Below are 23,309 nucleotides of genomic sequence, written 5' to 3' on the forward strand. Positions count from 1 at the left end.
TAGTGGCAGTGTCCACGACACTCCCCAAATATCATATTCCAATCCTGTCAGATCGTTGCCCTATTTCTTCTACAAACCAAATTGCACAGATTTACAGACTTGAAAAACAGGCATCAAGAAAGTCTTCTAGATCATGGGTCAGTAACCTTCTTCTGTAATGATAGTAAATATTTTAGGCTTTATGGGCCACAAAGTGTCTGTTGCAACTACTACTCAACTCTTGGAAAAGCGGCCACAGACAATACATAAACAAATAAGTGTGGCTTCGTTCCAATAATATTTACTTTATGGACAATAGGAAATATGGAATTTCACATGATTTTCACATGTCATGATACATACTTCTTTTAAAGCCATTCTTAGCTTGCAGTCCATACAGACAATAAGCAACAAGTTGGTCTTTGAACCATAGTTTGCCAACTTCTGCCTTAGATCAATGGCTTTCAACCTCTTTTGACCATAACTATAAAAAAGCATTTAATATTACTTTATATCCTACAACATACATAAGCACACGTATATGTAATTAAAACTTGTTTCACAATAGCAAAGATCAATAAAACTAAAATCTGGTTCTTTGAGAAGATAAACAAAATTGATAAACCCTTAGCCAGACTCATCAGGAAAAAAAGGGAGAAGACTCAAATCAACAGCATTAGAAATGAAAAAGGAGAAGTAACAACTGACACTGCAGAAATACAAAGGATCATGAGAGACTACTACAAGAAACTGTATGCCAATAAAATGGACAACCTGGAAGATATGAACAAATTCTTAGAAAAGTACAACCTTCCAACACTGGACAGGGAGAAATAGAAAACATGAACAGACCAATCACAAGCACTGAAATTGAAACTGTGCTTAAAAATCTTCCAACAGGGGCATCCCTGGTGGCGCAGTGGTTGAGAGTCCGCCTGCCGATGCAGGGGACATGGGTTCGTGCCCTGGTCCGGGAAGATCCCACATGCCGTGGAGAAGCTAGGCCTGTGAGCCATGGCCGCTGGGCCTGTGCATCCGGAGCCTGTGCGTCCGGAGCCTGTGCTCTGCAATGGGAGAGACCACAACAGTGAGAGGCCTGCGTACCACAAGAAAAAAAAAAAAAATCTTCCAACAAACAAAAGCCCAGGGCCAGATGGCTTCACCAGAGAATTCTATCAAACGTTTAGAGAAGAGCTAACACCTATTCTTCTCAAACTCTTTCAAAATATAGCAGAAGGAAGAACACTCCCAAACTCATTCTATGAGGCCACCATCACACTGATACCAAAACCAGACAAAGATGTCACAAAAAAAGAAAACTACAGGCCAATAACTCTGATGAACATAGATGCAAAAATCCTCAACAAAATACTAGCAAACAGAATCCAACAGCACACTAAAAGGATCATACACCATGATCAAGTGGGGTTTATCCCAGGAATGCAAGGATTCTCAATATACACAAATCAATCAATGTGATATACCATATTAACAAACTGAAGGATAAAAACCATATGATCATCTCAATAGATGCAGAAAAAGCTTCTGACAAAATTCAACACCATTTATGATAAAAACTCTCCAGAAAGTAGGCATAGAGGGAACCTACCTCAACATAATAAAAGCCACAAACCCACAACCAACATCATTCTTAATGGTGAAAAACTGAAAGCATTTCCTCTAAGATCAGGAACAAGACAAGGGTGCCCACTCACCAGTATTATTCAACATAGTTTTGGAAGTTTTAGCCATGGCAATCAGAGAAGAAAAAGAAATTAAAGGAATCCAAATTGTAAAAGAAGAAGTAAAACTGTCACTGTTTGCCAATGACATGATACTATACACAGAAAATCCTAAATATGCTACCAGAAAACTACTAGAGCTAATCAATGAATTTGGTAGAGTAGCGGGATACAAAAGTAATGCACAGAAATCTCTTGCATTCCTATACACTAACAATGAAAAATCAGAAAGGGAAGTCAAGAAAACACTCCCATTTACCATTGCAACAAAAAGAATAAAATACCTGGGAACAAACCTACCTAAGGAAGCAAAAGACCTGTATGCAGAAAACTATAAGACACAGATGAAAGAAATCAAAGACAATGCAAACAGATGGAGAGATATACCATGTTCTTGGACTGGAAGAATCAACATTGCGAAAATGGGTATAAGACCCAAAGCAATCTATAGATTCAATACAATCCCTATCAAATTACCAATGGCATTTTTCACAGAACTAGAACAAAAAATTTTACAATATGTATGGAAACACAAAAGACCCCAAATAGCCAAAGAAATCTTGAGAAAAATAACGGAGCTGGAGGAATCAGGCTCCCTGACTTCAGACTATACTACAAAGCTACAGTAATCAAGACAGTATGGTACTGGCACAAAAACAGAAACATAGATCAATGGAACAGTATAGAAAGCCCAGAGATAATCCCAGGCACATATGGTCACCTTATCTTTGACAAAGAAGGCAAGAATATACAATGGAGAAAAGACACCCTCTTCAATAAGTGGTGCTGGGAAAACTGGACAGCTACATGTAAAATAATGAAATTAGAACACCCCTAACACCATACACAAAAATAAACTCAAAATGGATTAAAGACCTAAATGTAAGGCCAGACACTACAAAACTCTTAGAGGAAAACATAGGCAGAACACTCTTTGAAATAAATCACAGCAAGATCTTTTTTGACCCACCTCCTAGAATAATGGAAATAAAAACAAAAATAAACAAATGGGACATAATGAAACTTAAAAGCTTTTGCACAGCAAAGGAAACCATAAACAAGATGAAAAGACAACTCTCAGAATGGGAGAAAATATTTGCAAATGAAGCAACTGACACACAATTAATATCCAAAATATACAAGCAGATCATGCAGCTCAATATCAAAAAACCAAACAACCCAATCCAAAAATGGGCAGAAGACCTAATAGACATTTCTCCAAAGGAGACATACAGACGGCCAACAAACACATGAAAAGATGCTCAACATCGCTAATCATTAGAGAAATGCAAATCAAAACCACAATGAGGTATCACCTCACACCAGTCAGAATGGCCATCATCAAAAAATCTACAAACAATAAATACTGGAGAGGTTGTGGGGAAAAAGGAACGCTCCTGCACTGTTGGTGGGAATGTAAATTGATACAGCTACTATGGAGAACTTAAAAAATTAAAATAGAACTACTGTATGACCCAGTAATCCCACTACTGGGCATATACCCTGATAAAACCATAATTCAAAAAATACATGTACCACAATATTTATTGCAGCACTATTTGCAGTGGTCAGGACGTGGAAGTAATCTAAATGTCCATTGACAGATGAATGGATAAAGAAGATGTGAAATATATATACAATGGAATATTACTCAGCCATAAAAAGGAACAAAATTGAGTTATTTGTAAGGGTGTGGATGGACCTAGAGTCTGTCACACAGAGTGAAGTAAGTCAGAAAGAGAAAGACAAATACTGTATGCTAACACGTATATATGGAATCTAAAAAAATGGTACTGAAGAACCTAGTTGCAGGGCAGAAATAAAGACGCAGATATAGAGAAAGGATTTGAGGACCTGGGGCGGGGGGGGGGGGGAAGGGGAAGCTGGGACGAAGTGAGAGAGTAGCACTGATATATATACACTACCAAATGTAAAATAGATAGCTAGTGGGAAGCAGCCGCATAGCACAGGGAGATCAGCTTAGTGCTTTATGAAGACCTAGAGAGGTGGGATATGGAGGATGGGAGGGAGGCTCAAGAGGGAGGGGATATGGGGATATACGTATACGTATAGCTGATTCACTTTGTTGTACAACAGAAACTAACACAACATTGTAAAGCAATTATACTGCAATAAAGATATATTAAAAAATACTTGTTTCATAAAACAATTCTCACATTTTCTATGAACTATAAACTGATATTTTTTCATTTTAACCTATTTGGTTTTATTTTTAAACACTGTCATGATCCGCTGAATTGTTTTGCAACCCACCAATGGGTCACACCACCTGCAGTCTGCAAAACTCTGCTCTAGATCAATCGAAGTCTGTGCTCTGGGGAGTGGTGATAGCGCTGTCACAGTAGCTGTTTTGCATTCATCAGCACTGACGTTACATGGAATTTGCCAGTAAATAACATAAAGACCAAAAAAAGATGCTATCACAAACCTGTCAAGGGCAGCATGACAGGTTTGCCTGCCTCAACCTGCCTGGTACCAGGTGTTACAGGAAATTTCAGATGGCTCCCTGTCTTTCTTGATGTAGGAAGCATGAATTTTATTTGAACTGAGCAGAATTCAGAGCAAAGAGAGAATTTAAAGCAACTGCAAGGCTCAACCTGAAACCTCAAGTTTGGCAGTTTCAAAGGAGACTTTAGACCATTTGCATTATAGCCATGCTCACCATCAGCTGAGGTATTTGAAAAGCATGATCATTTCCAATAGTAACCTCCTGATACAGCTCAGCTAAATATCAAAGAGAGACCAGACTATGGTTGGCTTAAAAAAACCAAAAAACAAAACAAAGCAACAACAAAAACCAACAAACCGATTCACTATGACTGGAGGATAATGAAATGCCTGGTACTTTTATCTGATTGAGGCTAGCCTTATACTCGTTGCCTGTAGTTCAGGGAACATGACTGGCTTCTGGAAAACAAGACCTAGGAAAAACTTGCCTTTGTCGTTTCCCATTGTCCATTTCCCTCTTGTCACTTTCCTCTGGAGTTCCTGTCTTGCCTTCTTAACTAGATCTTAAAAATGCGATGGAAGATGGGGAGAAATTTGAAATCCTATTAAATGGCTTCAGGGTGATTACTATTTTAATGTTCTCCTCTTCACCCCTACTTTCCCCCTAATGCATGTGGATAATTGGGATCCTTTTGCTTCTTTCTCTCCCCAACTTCAGTTCAGTTTAGAAGACACCTAATTGTGCACATTGCCTGAGCCAGATCTCAGGGACACAGTGGTTAACGAGACAGGAACCTGATCTTAAGGAACCTAGGATAGCATTAGGCCCCTCAAGGAGGTTCAAGGAGGTGAGATACCCCCTCAAGGAGGTTCAAGGAGATGAGATGCGCCGAGTTCTTTGTTAGCTGTGAAGTTATTGATAATCGGAGTAATGTTAGCAATTAATCATTCCTCACAGGCACAGCCATCCTCTATGTAGCAGGATTATGGTCCACAAGCAGAAGCTTCTTACTTCCAAAGTCCCAGCTCTTTTATGTTTCAGGTAGAAAAAGATAAAAACTCTTAGTAAATGTGTGAGAGGTGGGGGGGAAATATATTAACTGATGATAAAACACATGTAAAGAAATACTTCAGAAAAAAGGATTCCAGGATATCCTAGATTCTAAGAAATTTTATTTTCTTATCTAAAATGGTCTTTTTAAAATACCTTGAAATATGCCATAATGTATTCATATTATATTTTGAGCTTTCAAGATATTCACTAATTTTTACAGCGATTAGTTTTTCTGATTATAGAAGAGTTAAACATGCTTATTTTTAGAGAGAATCTTTTTTTAAAATTAATTAATTTATTTATTTTTGGCTGCATTGGGTCTTTGTTGCTGCGCGCGGGCTTTCTCCAGTTGTGGCGAAAAGGGGCTACTCTTTGCTGCGGGGCTTCTTATTGCGGCGGCTTCTCTTGTTGTGGAGCACGGGCTCTAGGCATGTGGGCTTAGTAGTTGCGGCACGCAGCCTCAGTAGCTGTGGCACGCAGGCTCTAGAGCGCAGGCTCAGTAGTTGTGGCGCACGGGCTTAGTTGCTCCGCGGCATGTGGGATCTTCCCGGACCAGAGATCAAACCCATGTCCCCTAAATTGACAGGCGGATTCTTAACCACTGCGCCACCAGGGAGGTCCCAACTTTATTCAAAACTTTAAGTAATAATGATAGATAGAAGGTAAAATTTCCCCCAAATCTCGTCTTCCTTCATCCCCAACAACCGTTATTAACATTTCAGTGTATGCTTCTCTAGTCTTTATGCTACAAATTAACATGCAAGCATACATACACTTTGGACAAAAATAGGATGTATTTTATGTATAATGTATATATGCTTAAGTATAAGGCATATAAGTGTATATGTAATGTAACATTTTAAAGATTATAGCTGATATATATATAATATATACACATATATATGTATATATGATAACTTTTTAAAAAACATTTCAGTATATTATGGGCATCTTTCCATATAAGCCTCCTTTATTGTTTTAGCAGTAGCTTAACATTCCATTCATTGTGTGGCTATACAATTAAATGGTTTCCAGTTTTTAACTCTTAATAACAATGCTACAGCTAACAACTTTAAACATTACTTATTTGTACAAATGTAAGCATAGAGTAAATTCTTGGAATTGAGGTGATTTGCTCGAAGAGTACAAACACAATATGCCAGATTACTCTTCCTCCAACAGGATATACGCATTTCTCTACTACCATGAAACGCTATGTGTGTTACAGATTTTATTTTATTAAAAAACTTTCTTTTTTTTTTTTTGCGTACGCGAGCCTCTCACTGTTGTGGCCTCTCCCGTTGCGGAGCACAGGCTCCGGACGCGCAGGCTCAGCGGCCATGGCTCATGGGCCTAGTCGCTCCGCGGCATGTGGGATCTTTCCGGACTGGGGCACGAACCTGTGTCCCCTGCATCGGCAGGCGGACTCTCAACCACGGCGCCACCAGGGAAGCCCTAAACCTTCTTTTTTAAAAAAAATTATTTTTAAAATTTATTTATTTTTGGCTGCATTGGGTCTTCATTGCTGTGCGCGGGCTTTCTCTAGTTGCGGAGAGCGGGGCTACTCTTAGTTGCCGTGCGTGGGCTTCTCATTATGGTGGCTTCTCTTGTTGTGGAGCACATGCTCTAGGCACGCGGGTTTCAGTAGTTGTGGCGCACGGGCTTAGCTGCTCCGTGGCATGTGGGATCTTCCCGGACCAGGGCTTGAACCCGTATCCCCTGCATTGGCAGGTGGATTCTTAACCACTGCGCCACCAGGGAAGCCCATGTTATAGATTTTAAATCTTTACCAATCTAATGATGGGAAAAATGAATCCTGATTGTTAAATTAAAACAATTGAATATTCAAGATTGCTATTGAGTTTGATCATCCATTCCCATGTGTATTAGCCACTTGCTTTTTTTTCACTTTTTTGTTGAGATATAATTCACATACCATAAAATTCACTATTTTAAAGTATATATTTCAGTGTGTTTTAGTATATTCACAAGATAGTACAACCACCACCTCTGTCTAGTTCCAAGACATTCTGGATATTTCCAATAAATGGAATCAAGTAATATGTGGACTTTTGTGACTAGTTTCTTTCACTTAGCATAATGTTTTCAAGGTTCATCCATGTTGTAGCAGGTATCAGTGCTTTCTTTTTATGGTTGAATAATATTCCATAGTATGGATATACCAAATTTTGTTTATCCATTCATCAATTAATGAACATTTGGGCTGTTTCCACTTTTTGCCTATTATGAATAATGTTGCTATATACATTTGTGTACAAGTTCTTGTATGAACATATATTTTCAATTATCTTGAGTATATACCTAGGAATAGAATTGCTGGGTCATATGGTAACTCTATATTTAACTTTTTGAGGAACTGCCAAGCTGTTTTCCACAGTGGCTGTACCATTTGCATTCTAATCAGTAGTGCACAAGGGTTCCAATTCTACACATCTTTACCAGTATTTTTTATCATCCTTTTTTTCCCCAAATTATAACCATCCTAGTACATGTGAAGAGGTATCTCATCATAGTTTTGATTTGCATTTCCCTAGTGACCACTGAGATTGAACAGCTTTTCATGTACTTATTGACCATTTGTATATCTTCTTTGAAGAAATATCTCTTCAAATGCTTTGCCCATTTAAAATTTACTTGTTCATTTTAAAATTTTTAAACTTTTAATCATTAACTTGTAAGTTTTCTTTACATATTCTAGGTACTACTAATCCCTTACTATATGATTTGCAAATATTTTCTCCCATTCTGTGACTTGTCTCTTCACTTTCTTGATAGTGTCCTTTGATGCAAAAAAGTTTCTAATTTTGAAAAAGTCCTCTTTATTTTTTTTTGGTTGTTGTGCTTTTGGCGTCACATCTAAGGAAATTTTGCCTAATCCAAGGTCACAAGGATTTACATTTATGTTTTCTTCTAGGAGTTTTATAGTTTTAGCTCTTACACTGAGAGCTTTGATCTATTTTGAGTTAACATTTGTATATGTTGTGAGGTAGGGGACCAAATTTATTCTTTTGTATGTCAAAATCCAGTTATCTCGGCACCCACTTGCCTTTTTTTTAACCCTATAAATTTTCTATTTATACCTTTTCCCCATTTTTTCCTTACTGGGTTGTTTTGGGGCATTTTCATGAATTTGTAAGGGTTGTCTCTATAGTAAGAAAATTAGCATTTGCCATATTAATTATAAATATTTTTCTCAATTGATGATTTATCTGTTAAGTTTGCTTATGGTAGGTTTGGTTTGTTGGTTGTTTTTAAACTCCTTTGTTGGATTTTTAGCCATGCAGATGTTTTAAATTTTGGGTCATCGAATTTACCAGTGTCTATGTTTAGGGCTTCTGGTTTCCCTGTCAAGCTTTTTTCTTCTATGGAATTTCTTCTGAAGTGGTAATAAAATACTGAAGTGATAGACATCAACATCATTAGAAGTACACAAGTGACAACCGAAGCTGTGAGGGTGAGTGAGTTCTCTGGGAGAAGGTGCACAGAGACAGAAGGGATGAGGGCCAAGTACTGGGCCTTTGGGAATATCCAGACCAGAGGTGGAGGGAGAAGATGAGAAAGCAAAGAAAATCCAGAAGAAACAAATGAATGAGGCGGAGGGGAAAGGAGATGATATGGACCACTAACCAACAGAGGCAAGCAGGGATTTACTGAGTGCCGGCTACAGCAGTAGTCCCAGGAGAGCTGTGGGATATCAGATGGCCAGGTCCATGGACAAGTGTACATGGAGATAAAGGAGACAGCTTGTTTAGGAAGTGTGGCAATGAAAAGACAGATAATTAGAGGGGGCAAAAGGGTCTAACAAAGATTTATTTTCTCTCCAAAAAGAGAAAAATGGGGGAATTTTGCCATGATTTACGGTTAAGAACAGGAGAGTTTTGCTGATAAAAATAAGGATTTAGGAAGCTTAGTTAATTCTCATGATGCTGGGGGTTTAGATCCTAAGAAATTCTGAAAGCTCTATGAACAGAAGCTGGAAGGGAAAAAAAGCCAAGCATTTAAGTGAGTTAATATAGGTAAATTGCTTCTAACAGTACATGTGTAAGTTTTGGTCTCTGAGAAGCAGACACTAAAATGGGATTAGGAATGCAAAAGATTATTGGGTGTAATGCCTTTAAAAGATAAAAGGAAAAGGAGGCAAGATTAGGCAGGGAAAGCCTTGAGACCAATATGCAGATCTGACAGCACCTCTGCCAACCCATAGGGGAACTCTGGGGTAAGACTGCCCATTAAAGGAGTCCTGAGCTAGGGAGCAAGGGCCTGGCCCCAAACAATATGTCAGGGGGTGATAAGTGCTAAGGATGTAGGGAGGGCTGTGGAGGGTGGACGGGCTTGCAAATTTAAAAAGAGGCAAAGAGGTGAGTGTGGTGAGTGTGGAGTGTTGGGGGAGATGGGAGAGGGGACAGGGAGTGTAGATTAATAATTGATGAGATCTGAGAGGATGGGAGTGGGAAGGGAACACCATGTAGAGTCACTGTAAGAATTTGGCTTTTATATAAGGGAAATGAGAAAACAGTTGCGGGGGTTTGAGCAGGGGAGTGACGTGATCTAACTAATGTCTTGCAAGGATTGTGGTTGCTCCTTTAAGAATAGACTGAGGTAGTGCAGGCATGGAAGCAGTGAGATGATGGGCCAGGGTGGTGGCAGCGGAGATGGTGCGAGATGGTCAGATTCTAGATACGAGTAGAGCCAATAAGATTTTATGATGGATTAGACATGGAATGTGAGCAAAAAAGAGGCATTAGGGATAAATCTGTGTGTATTATTTCTCTACTGCTCTGTAACACATTACCTCCACACTTACAGAACTGTGAGGTAGTGAGGGTTGTTTTAAACTGCTAAATTCGTGATTATTTTTTATGGCAGCAATGGAAAATGAATAAACCTTCCCAAGAAGCTTATCTTTGAATAACCCTCGTAAGGAAATGTCTCCTTATTTATTGCACTAAAATCTGTCACTCCATTCCTTCCACCATTAGACCTAACTTTATTTCTTGGAGCCATGTAGACAGCCCATCCTATCTTAGAATACAGCCCATTTGAACCTTCCCTTCTTTGGACCAAAGATTCCCTGTGCATTCTCCACCCTGGTTACTTTTCTTTAATGTAGTGTTTTATTTAGGTCCCTGGATTTACATTCTAGATAAAAGGGACTTTACTATAACAACAATATGTTTGAAAAGTCTTTGCCAATTTGGAGTTTCTTATTCTTCCATTATAAAAGAGAATGTTTCCATCTGTATTACCAAAGATAAACATTATTTTCTGGACCATCGACAATGTTATTGTCCGTAATAGAAAAGCATCCTGTAGAATGACCTGGAATCGAGGAAAATGAAGTAGAAAATTGTCAGGAAGCTTTCAGAAGTATGAATTTGCATGAACATTATGGATCGTGATACTTAATTAGGATTAAAATTCAATGCTTAGGTAGCTAACAGAAATTTCCCCAAGTGAAGTAAGCTCAGTGAAGAACAGCAGCATCTGGGAATTAAGATGTTGTATTTCATCTATCTAGCTGGGCATCTGACAGGAATAAGTCTCCTTCCTTGGTTCTTGCAACACAGGGCAGTACCAAGAGCTTTGCTAACACATCAGGGAAGACAGGTGGCTGATTATTGGTATGATCTTCAGCTGAGAGCTCTTAAAATCTCCCGGCAGCATGATTCATGGCCAACCAGAACAAAAATGGATAAAATGAGAGGGAAAAAAAACCCTTAAGACTGAAAAGACAGAAACCTACAAGGGAGAACAACATCTGAATGATCATTAAAATGATTAACTATCCCATAAAAAGGTGACTTTAAAGATAAAATGATATGAGGGAAGCAAGGCCATTGGGAATACTTTGGAAAGTGACCAAGAAAAACTAGATCTGATAACTAATAAGAGTGGGTTCTTGTTTGGTTTGTATTACAATTGCAGTTTCCAGTTTCATGCGTATATGGGCATTTTCCTCAATTAAATTTTCAGCTCTTTTGGAAGAATGGCTATGTCTTATGTTTGCTTTGAATAAGATAAATAGCAAGTACTTCAAAAATACTCAATTAATTGAACTGAATCAAGTTGGCTGTTTGTTGACTGGCTGAATAACAAATGAAGACATTGTTGTTCTAATTAGAATACAGATCTCTTGGGAGAAAGCTAGATTGTGTCCAAAGAAACCATATGTTCCTGATTCTTCCATCCTTCCTCCTTAAATAATCCACTACTCGGTGGTGTTTTTAAAATTATGATCCAAGGATTTCTGCATTAGAATTGCCTGGAGATACTTGTTAACAATGAAAAATGCCACATCCTACTGCCCAGGTTAGACCCACTGAATCAGAATCTGGAAGGGAGAGGTATTTGTGTTTTTCTAAAACTGAAGTATAATTTATATACAATAAATGCATATATTTTAATTATATCATTCAATGGGATTTGAAAAATATGTATACCCTATATAACCACCACCCCAACCAAGACTTCTATCATTCCAGAAAGTTTCCTTAGGCCCCTTTCCAGTCAAGTACCCCACGGCTCTGAAGCAACCACTGTTCTCATTTCTATCACACCACATATACTTTTTTTAAATAGATCTTTATTGGAGTATAACTGCTTCACAATACTGTATTAGTTTCTGTTACACAACAAAGCGAATCAGCCATATGCACACACATGTCCTCATATCCCCTCCCTCTGGAGCCTCCCTGCCATCCTCCCTATCCCACCCCTCTAGATCATCTCAAAGCACTGAGCTGATCTCCCTGTGCTATGCTGCTGCTTCCCACCAGCCAACTATTTTACATTCGGTCGTGTATATATGTCGATGCTACTCTCACTTCACCCCAGCTTTGCCCTCCCACCCTGTGTCATCAAGTCCATTCTCTATGTCTAACTTTTTATTCCTGCCCTGCAACTAGGTTCATCCAACTCCATTTTTCTTTCTCAAGATTGCTTTGGCTATTCGGGGTTTTTTGTGTTTCCATACAAATTGTAAGATTTTTTGTTCTAATTCTGTGAAGAATGCCATTGGTAATTTGATAAGGATTGCATTGAATCTGTAGATTGCTTTGGGCAGTATAGTCATTTTCACAATATTGATTATTCCGATCGAAGAACATGGTATATTTCTCCATCTGTTTATGTCATCTTTGATTTTTTTCATCAGTGTTTTATAGTTTTCTGCGTACAAGTCTTTCGCCTCCTTAGGCAAGTTTATTCCTAGGTTTTTTATTCTTTTTGTTGCAGTGGCAAATGGGAGTGTTTCCTTAATTTCTCTTTCTGATTTTTCGTTGTTGTTGTATAGGAATGCCAGAGATTCCTGTGCATTAATTTTGTATCCTGCAACCTTACCAAATTCATTGATTAGTTCTAGTAGTTTTCTGGTGGCATCTTTAGGATTTTCTATGTATAGTGTCATGTCAATGGCAAACTGTGACAGTTTTACTTCTTCTTTTCCAATTTGTATTCCTTATATTTCTTTTTCTTCTCTGATTGCTGTGGCTAGGACTTCCAAAACTATGTTGAATACGAGTAGCGAGAGTGGACATCCTTGTCTTGTTCCTGATTTAGTGGAAATGCTTAGCCAAACTCATCAAGAAATGAAGGGAGAGGATGCAAATCAATAAAATTAGAAATGAAAAAGGACAAATCACAACTGACACAGTAGAAATACAAAGCATTATAAGAGACTACTACAAACAACTATATGCCAATAAAATGGACAACCATGAAGAAATGGACAAATTCTTGGAAAGGTACAATTTTCCAAGACTGAAACAGGAAGAATTAGAAAATATAAACAGACCTATCACAAGTAATGAAATTGAAACTGTAATTAAAAATCTTCCAGCAAACAAAAGTCCAGGACCAGATGGCTTCACAGGCGAATTCTACCAAACGTTTAGAGAAGAGCTAACACCAATCCTTCTCAAACTCCCAAATTCATTCTATAAAACCACCATCACCCTGATACCAAATCCAGAAAAAGATATCACAAAAAAAGAAAATTATAGACCAATATCACTGATGAACATAGATGCAAAACTCCTGAACAAAATACTAGCAAACAGAATCCAAGAGCACATTAAAAGTGTCCTACACCATGATCAAGTGGGATTTATCCCAGGGATTCAAGGATTCTTCAATATACGCAAATCAATCAATACACCACATTAACAAATTAAGGAATAAAAACCACGTGATTGTCTCAATAGATGCAGAAAAAGCTTTTGAAAAAATTCAGCACCCATTTATGGTAAAAGCTCTACAGAAAATGGGCATAGAGGGAACCTACCTCAACATACTACAGGCCATATATGACAAACCCACATATACTCTTTTGAGTCAGGCTTCTTTCACTCAACATGTTTTTTGATATTTATCCATGTTTTTACATGTGTCAATAATTAGTTCTTAGGCTTCCCTGGTGGCACAGTGGTTGAGAGTCTGCCTGCCGATGCAGGGGACACGGGTTCGTGCCCCGGTCCGGGAAGATCCCACATGCCGCGGAGCGGCTGGGCCCATGAGCCATGGCCGCTGAGCCTGCGCGTCCGGAGCCTGTGCTCCGCAACGGGAGAGGCCACAACAGTGAGAGGCCTGCATACTGAAAAAAAAAAAAAAAATTAGTTCTTTTTATTGCTAAGTAATATCCCATTGCAGGAATATGCTGCAATTGGTTTATACATTCACCTGTTGATGGACATTTGAGTTGTGTATTCCTTTTCTAGGTAGCATAACAAATTACCACAAATGTAGCAGTTTAAAACAACACACATTTATTATCTCACAATTTCCATGGGTCAGGAGTCTAGACCTGGCTTAGCTGGATCCTCTGCTCAGAGTCTCACAAAACTGCATGCATGGTGTCAGCCAGGCTGCACTCCTGTCTAGAGCTCAGGGACCTCTTCCAAGCTCAGAATTCAGATCCTTGCAGTTGTGGGACTGAGGAGCTCGGATTTTTACTGGCCATCAGCTGCCCTCTGCAGTTCTCTGCCATGTGGCCCTGTCCATAGACGGTTAACAACATGGCTGGCTGCTCCTCCAAGGCCAGCAGGAGAGGCTTCCCCTTCAGTCTACTAAAATGGAATCTTATAAAATATAACATAATTGTGGGGGTGACATTCCATTGCCTTTGCTACATTGCATAGAACAAGTCAAGATTTCACCCAGACTCTAGAAGAGGGGATTATACAAGGCTGTGGCTTATCAGGAGTCACCTTACAGTGTGTCCACCAGAAGTTGTTTCTAGTTTTTAGCTATTATGTATACTAGTACCAAGTCTTTTTTTTTTTAAATTTTTATTGGAGTATAGTTGATTTACAATGTTGTGTTACTTTCTGCTGTACAGCAAAGTGAATCAGTTATACATATACATACATCTATTCTTTTTTAGATTCTTTTCCCATATAGGTCATTCAGAGTATTGAGTAGAGTTCCCTGTGCTATACAATAGGTCCTTATTAGTTATCTATTTTATATATAGTAGTGTGTATATGTCAGTCCCAATCTCCCAATTTATCCCTACCCCTCCTTCCCCTGGTAACCATAAAATTGTTTTCTATATCTGTAACTCTGTTTTGTTAATAAGTTCATTTGTACCATTTTTTAAGATTTCACATATAAGCAATATCATACGATATCCATTCCTCTGTTGATGGACATTTAGGTTGCTTCCATGTCCTGGCTATTGTAACTAGAGCTGCAGTCAACATTGGGCTGCATGTATCTTTTTGAATTATGGCTTTCTCCAAGTATATGCTCAGGAGTGGGATTGCTGGATCATACGGTAGCTCTATTTTTAGTTTTTTAATGAACCTCTATACTGTTCTCCATGGTGGCTGTACCAATTTACATTCCCACCAACAGTGCAGGAAGGTTCCCTTTTCTCCACACCCTCTCTAGCATTTATTGTTTGTAGCTTTTTAATGATGGCCATTCTGACTGCTGTGAGGTTATACCTTGTAGTTTTGATTTGCATTTCTCTAATAATTAGTGATGTTGAGCAGCTTTTCATGTGTTTGTTGGCCATCTGTATGTCTTCTTTGGAGAAATGTCTATTTAGGTCTTCTGCCCATTTTTGGATTGGGTTGTTTGTTTTTTTGATATTGAACTGCATGAGCTTCTTGTATATTTTGGAGATTAATCCTTTGTCCGTTGCTTCATTGGCAAATATCTTCTCCCATTCTGAGGGTTGTCTTTTTGTCTTATTTATGGTTTCCTTTGCTATGCAAAAGCTTTGAGATTTCATTAGGTCCCATTTGTTTATTTTTGTTTTTAGTTCCATTTCTCTAGGAGATGGGTCAAAAAAAGATCTTGCTGCAATTTATGTCAGAGAGTGTTCTGTCTATGTTTTCCCCCAAGAGTTTTATAATATCCAGCCTTACATTTAGGTGTTTAACCCATTTTGAGTTGATTTTTGTGTATGGTGTTAGGGAGTGTTCTAATTTTATTCTTTTACATGTAGCTGTTCAGTTTTCCCAGCAACACTCATTGAAGAGGCTGTCTTTTCCCCAACTAGTACGCAAGTCTTTATGTGAACATATGCTTTCACTTCTCTTGGGTAAATTCCTAGGACTGGACTTGCTTGATCACAGAGTAGGTGTATGTTTAACCTTATAAGAAAATGCCAAACAGCTTTTCAAAAAGACTACAGTTTTATGCTCCCATCAACAATGTAATGAGAGTTCCAGCTGCTCCCCTTTTTCACGTATATTTGCTGTTGTCTCTCTTTGTCATTTTAGCCACTTTCTACTGGATGTGAAATCTGCATTTTTAATGAGCTCTGTGGGTGATTCTTACACATACTCATCCACTGCTTTAAAGACATGAGTCATGGAGAATTAGTTCAAGCCTAGTTAGTTACAGTTTTTTCAGAAGTCAGTCCCCAATCCTAACTGATCAACTGAATCACGGGCAACATTTGTTAAAAACAGATTCCAAGCCCTACTTCAGACCTCTGGAATCAGCATCTACGGGACTATAATTTGGGAAACTGTATTTTCCAAAAAACCTTCTAAGTGATCCTTTGCCCTTCTGGGGTTGGGAACCACTTCCCTCACTGTTTCCAGGCACAAAGTTTCTTTGGTATGCTACTCACACAGAGAAACAAATGTGAAGTGGATCTAGGACTCTAAGAGGACACCTTAGCACTCCTTGCATTAATAAAGTCCGTTAACACACCAACAGGTTTATTTGCTTCCTGACTATCTTCTTATGTTAATGTCACAGCTTCACAGGAGAAAAGAATTTGGGAAGTTGTAGTTCAGATGTTTGGCTTTAATAACAAGGCATTTCTTACTTGAATAACTTTTATTTATTTATTTTTGACTGCATTGGGTCTTTGTTGCTGTGCGTGGGCTTTCTCTAGTTGAGGCGAGCAGGGACTACTCTTCGTTGCAGTGCGTGGGGTTCTCACTGCGGTGGCTTCTCTTGTTGCAGAGCATGGGCTCTAGGCATGTCGGCTTCAGTAGTAGTGGCACATGGGCTCAGTAGTTGTGGCTCATGGGCTCTAGAGCGCAGGCTCTGTAGTTGTGGCGCACGGGTTTAGTTGCTCTGCAGCATGTGGGATCTTCCTGGACCAGAGCTTGAACCCGTGTCCCCTGCATTGGCAGGTTCTTAACCACTGCACCACCAGGGAAGCCCTTGAGAAACTTTTATCTCCAAGTGTAACTCTGTACTCTCAAGTAGCAACATTTTCAGGAAGACCTTAGTTTCTTTAAGAAGTAATTCTTTGAAAGATACTTTCTGTGCTGGTGAACGCTGGATGTGAGCCAGGGAGGAAGACAGAGCACCCAGAAAGCAGTTGCAATCTGGGTGCAAAGAGCTGAGAGAAGGAAAGGGCAGGGCCCTCTGGGGGCACGCAGCAGGGGCACCCCACCTGAGGAGGGGATGACAAAGACTATTCCAAGTTTCTTCTTCTCTAACCATCATTTTTTAAAAACCATGTTCATATGAATAGATGCAACTGAACTCTTCTCTGACCAGCAGTCTTTTCCCCTCATGCCAAACCTAGGGTAGTCATGTGTCAGGAGTGAAAGCATAGAGGAGGGGTGCTAGCTGCCTCCATGCCACTGGAGTTGAGAGCAACAGAGGGAGGGACAGAGGACAGGGCATGTGGCCAGTCACACATGCCAATGTGGCGGTAAACAGTTGATGGACTGTAGCCCAGGAACGAGGGGACCTCTTGTTGTGCTGCTGACTGCTGTGTTTGGGAGTCACATACCTCTGCTTCTTACACCGGGAAAAAAGCAAAATAAAATGGCGTCTCAACAACCTATATATACAGGGTGTCTGAAAAGTCTGGGCACATAGAATAAACATATTTTTAAACAGGATGCTACTGCATTTTCAAATAATATGCTCATACTACTTTTCTTTAACCTTCAGACACATTTTCAGGTAAAATTTTTCTAAATTTCAATACACTGCAGAGCATTCACAAAGTCTAGAAACACAGAGAAAATAAGTACTTCTTGTACTTTTTCAGGTGAACAATTGGACTCATAGCTTTAAAGTTAGAAGTTCTTCACCTGAAAAGGGGTCTGGAGATGGAAGAACACACTGAGCACAGCATTGGAAAATATAACCAACATGCTGTTTAAAAATAACCTGGGGGCAGAGTCAAGATGGCATACTAGGAGGATGTGGAATTCACGTCTCCTCACAACTAGGGCACCTACAGGCACTGTTGAGGGACCACAGACACCTAAGGGGATGGGAGGAACCTGCAGCAACCGGTAGTTTCAATTATACTTTTATTTTTCCTAATATATTTTTTTATCTTTCTAATTTTATTTTGTTTTTCATTCGTTGATATCATACTGCTCCTTTTTTTCTTTCTTTCTTCCTTTTTTTTTTTTTTTTAACTGCGCCATGAAGCTTGAGGGATCTAGGTTCCCAAGCCAGTGGTCGCACCTGAGCTCCTGTGGTGGGAGCTCTGAGTCCAAACCGCTGGACTAACAGAGAACCTCAGACCCCAGGGAATGTCAATCAGAGTGAGGCCTCCTGGAGGTCCTCATCTCAGCACCAAGACCCAGCTCTATCCAACTGCCTGCAAACTCCAGTGCTGGACGTCTCAGGCCAAACAACCAGTAAGACAGGAATACAGCACCACCCATCAAAAACAAAAAACAAAAAACAATGAAATGACAAAATTTTGTAACAGATGAAGGAGCAAGGTAAAAGCCTACAAGAAGAAATAAATAAAGATGAAATAGGCAACCTACTTGAAAAAGAATTCAGAGTAATGATAGTAAAGATGATCCAAAATCTCGGAAACAGAATGGAGAAAATACAAGGTACATTTAACAAGGATCTAGAAGAACTAAAGTGCAAACAACAGGGATGAGCAACACAATTACTGAAATTAAAAATACTCTGGAAGGAATCAATAACAGAATAACTGAGGCAGAAGAACGGATAAGTGAGCTGGAAGATAAAATGGTGGAAATAACTGCCAGGGAGCAGAATAAAGAAAGAAAAAGGAATGAAAAGAATTGAGGACAGTCTCAGAGACCTCTGGGACAACATTGAATGCACCAACATTCAAATTATAGGGATCCCAGAAGAAGAAGAGAAAAAGAAAGGGACTGAGAAAATATTTGAAGAGATTATAGTTGAAAACTTCCCTAACATGGGAAAGGAAATAGTCAGTCAAGTCCAGGAGGCACAGAGAGTACTATACAGGATAAACCCAAAGAGAAAGACACCAAGACATATTAATCAAACTACCAAAAATTAAATACAAAGAAAAAATATTGAAAGCAGCAAAGGAAAAGGAACAAATAACATACAAGGGAATTCCCATAAGGTTAACAGCTGATTTTTCAGCAGAAACTCTGCAAGCCAGAAGGGAGTGGCAAGACATATTTAATGTGATGAAAGGGAAAAACCTACAACCAAGTTTACTCTACCCAGCAAGGATCTCATTCAGATCTGAGGGAGAAATTAAAACCTTTACAGACAATCAAAAGGTAAGAGAATTCAGCACCACCAAACCAGCTTTACAAGAAATGTTAAAGGAACTTCTAGGTAGGAAAAACAAGAGAAGGAAAAGACCTACAAAAACAAACCCAAAACAATTAAGAAAATGGTAATAGGAACATACATATCGATGATTACCTTAAATGTAAATGGATTAAATGCTCCAACCAAAAGACATAGACTGACTTAATGGATACAAAAACAAGACCCATACATATGCTGTCTACAAGAGGCCACTTCAGACCTAGGACACATACAGACTGAAAGTGAGGGGATGGAAGAAGATATTCCATACAAATGGAAATCAAAAGAAAGCTAGAGTAGCAATTCTCATATCAGACAAGATAGACTTTAAAATAAAGAGTATTATAAGAGACAAAGAAGGACACTACATAATGATCAGGGGATCAATCCAAGAAGAAGGTATAACAATTGTAAATATTTATGCTTCCAACATAGGAGCACCTCGATACATAAGGCAAATGCTAACAGCCATAAAAGGGGAAATCGACAGTAACACAATCATAGTAGGGGACTTTACCACCCCACTTTCACCAGTGGACAGATCATCCAAAATGAAAATAAATAAGAAAACACAAGCTTTAAATGATACAGTAAACAAGGTGGACTTAATTGATAGTTATAGGACATTCCATCCAAAAACAACAGAATACACTTTCTTCTCAAATGCTCATGGAACATTCTCCAGGATAGATCATATCTTGGGTCACAAATCAAGCCTTGGTAAATTTAAGAAAATTGAAATCATATCAAGTATCTTTTCCGACCACAATGCTATGAGACTAGATATCAATTACAGGAAAAAAAACTATAAAAAATATAAACACATGGAGGCTAAACAATATGCTACTAAATAACCAAGAGATCACTGAAGAAATCAAAGAGGAAATCAAAATATACCTAGAAACAAATGACAATGGAAACAGGACAACCCAAAACCAATGGGATGCAGCAAAAGCTGTTCTAAGAGGGAAGTTTATATAAATACAATCCTACCTCAAGAAACAAGAAAAATCTCAAATAAACAACCTAAACTTACACCTAAAGCAATTAGAGAAAGAAGAACAAAAACACCCCAAAGTTAGCAGAAGGAAAGAAATCATAAAAATCAGATCAGAAATAAATGAAAAAGAAATGAAAGAAACAATAGCAAAGATCAATAAAACTAAAAGCTGTTTCTCTGAGAAGATAAAGACAAAATGATAAACAATTAGCCAGACTCATCAAGAAATAAAGGGAGAAGACTCAAATCAACAGAATTAGAAATGAAAAAGGAGAAGTAACAATGGATACTGCAGAAATACAAAGGATCATGAGAGACTACTACAAGCAACTATATGCCAATAAAATGGACAACCTGGAAGAAATGGGCAAATTCTTAGAAAAGCACAACCTTCCAAGACTGAGCCAGGAAGAAATAGAAAGTATAAACAGACCAATCACAAGCACTGAAATTGAAACTGTGATTAAAAATCTTCCAACAAACAAAAGCTCAGGACCAGATGCCTTCACAGGTGAATTCTATCAAACATTTAGAGAAGAGCTAACACCTATCTTTCTCAAACTCTTCCAAAATATAGCAGAGGGAGGAACACTCCCAAACTCATTCTACGAGGCCACCATCACCCTGATACCAAAACCAGACAAAGATGTCACAAAAAAAGAAAACTACAGGCCAATAACTCTGATGAACATAGATGCAAAAATCCTCAACAAAATACTAGCAAACAGAATCCAACAGCACACTAAAAGGATCATACAACATGATCAAGTGGGGTTTATCCCAGGAATGCAAGGATTCTTCAATGTGCGCAAATCAATCAATGTGATACACCATATTAACAAACTGAAGGATAAAAACCATATGATCATCTCAATAGATGCACAGAAAGCTTTTGACAAAACTCAACATCCATTTATGATAAAAACTCTCCAGAAAGTAGGCATAGAGGGGGAACCTACCTCAACATAATAAAGGCCATATCTGACAAACCCACAGCTAAGATTGTTCTCAATGGTGAAAAACTGAAAACATTTCCTCTAAGATCAGGAACAAGACAAGGGTGCCCACTCTCACCACTATTATTCAACATATTTTGGAAGTTTTAGCCATGACAAGCAGAGAAGAAAAAGAAATTAAAGGAATCCAAGTTGGAAAAGAAGAAGTAATACTGTCACTGTTTGCAGATGACATGATACTACACATAGAGAGTCCTAAAGATGCTACCAGAAAACTACTAGAGCTAATCAATGAATTTTGTATAGTAGCAGGATACAAAATTAATGCACAGAAATGTCTTGCAATCCTATACACTAATGATAAAAAATCTGAAAGAGAAATTAAGGAAACACTCCCATTTATCATTGCAACAAAAAGAATAAAATACCTAGGAATAAACATACCTAAGGAGACAAAAGACCTGTATGCAGAAAACTGTAAGACACTGATGAAAGAAATTAAAGATGATACAAACAGATGGAGAGATATACAATGTCCTTGGATTGGAAAAATCAACATTGTGAAAATGACTATACTACCCAAAGCAGTCTACAGATTCAATGCAATCCCTATCAAACTACCAATGGCATTTTTCACAGAACTAGAACAAAAAATTTTACAATTTGTATGGAAACACAAAAGTCCCTGAATAGCCAAAACAATCTTGAGAAAGAAAAACGGAGCTGGAGGAATCAGACTCCCTGACTTCAGACTATACTACAAAGCTACAGTAATCAAGACAATATGGTACTGGCACAAAAACAGAAATACAGATAAATGGAACAGGATAGAAAGCCCAGAGATAAACCCACACACGTGTGGTCACCTTATCATTGATAAAGGAGGCAAGAGTATACAATGGAGAAAAGACAGTGTCTTCAATAACTGGTGTTGTGAAAACTGGACAGCTACATGTAAAAGAATGAAATTAGAACACTTCCTAACATCATACACAAAAATAAACTCAAAATAGATTTAAGACCTAAATGTAAGGCTAAACAGTATAAAACTCTTAGAGGAAAACATAGTTAGAATACTCTATGACATAAATCACAAAAGATCCTTTTTGACCCACCTCCTAGAGAAATGGAAATAAAAAGAAAAATAAACAAATGGGACCTAATGAAACTTAAAAGCTTTTGCACAGCAAAGGAAACCATAAAAAAGACGAAAAGACAACCCTTAGAATGGGAGAAAATATTGGCAAACGAAGCAACTGACAAACGATTAATCTCCAAAATTTACAAGCAGCTCATGCAGCTCAATATCAAAAAAACAAACAACCCAATCCAAAAATGGGCAGAAGACCTAAATAGACATCTCACCAAAGATATACAGATTGCCAACAAACACATAAAAAGATGCTCAAGATCGCTCATCATTAGAGAAATGCAAATCAAAACTACAATGAGGTATCACCTCACACCAGTCAGAATGGCCATCATCAAAAAATCTACAACAAATAAATGCTGGAGAGGGTGTGGAGAAATGGGAACCCTCCTGCACTGTTCGTGGGAATGTAAATTGGTACTGCCACTATGGAGAACAATATGGAGGTTCCTTAAAAACTAAAAAGAGAACTATCATATGACCCAGCAATCCCACTAATGGGCATATACCCTGAGAAAAACCATAATTCAAAAAGAGTCATGTACCACAATGTTCATTGCAGCTCTATTTACAATAACCAGGACATGGAAGCAACATAGGTGTCCATTGACAGATGAATGGATAAAGAAGATGTGGCACATATATACAGTGGAATATTACTCAGCCATAAAAAGAAAGGAAATTGAGTTATTTGTAGTGAGGTGGATGGACCTAGAGTCTGTCATACAGAGTGAAGTAAGTCAGGAAGAGAAAAACAAATACCGTATGCTAACACATATATATGGAATCTAAAAAAAAAAATGGTTCTGATGAACCTAGGGGCAGGACAGGAATAAAGACACAGATGTAGAGAATGGACTTAAGGACATGGCGAGGGGGAAGGGTAAGCTGGAACGAAGTGAGAGAGTAGCATGGACATATATATACACTACCAAATGTAAAATAG

Source organism: Orcinus orca, chromosome 7 (genome assembly GCF_937001465.1).
Source record: "Orcinus orca chromosome 7, mOrcOrc1.1, whole genome shotgun sequence".
Classification (NCBI taxonomy): domain Eukaryota; kingdom Metazoa; phylum Chordata; class Mammalia; order Artiodactyla; family Delphinidae; genus Orcinus; species Orcinus orca.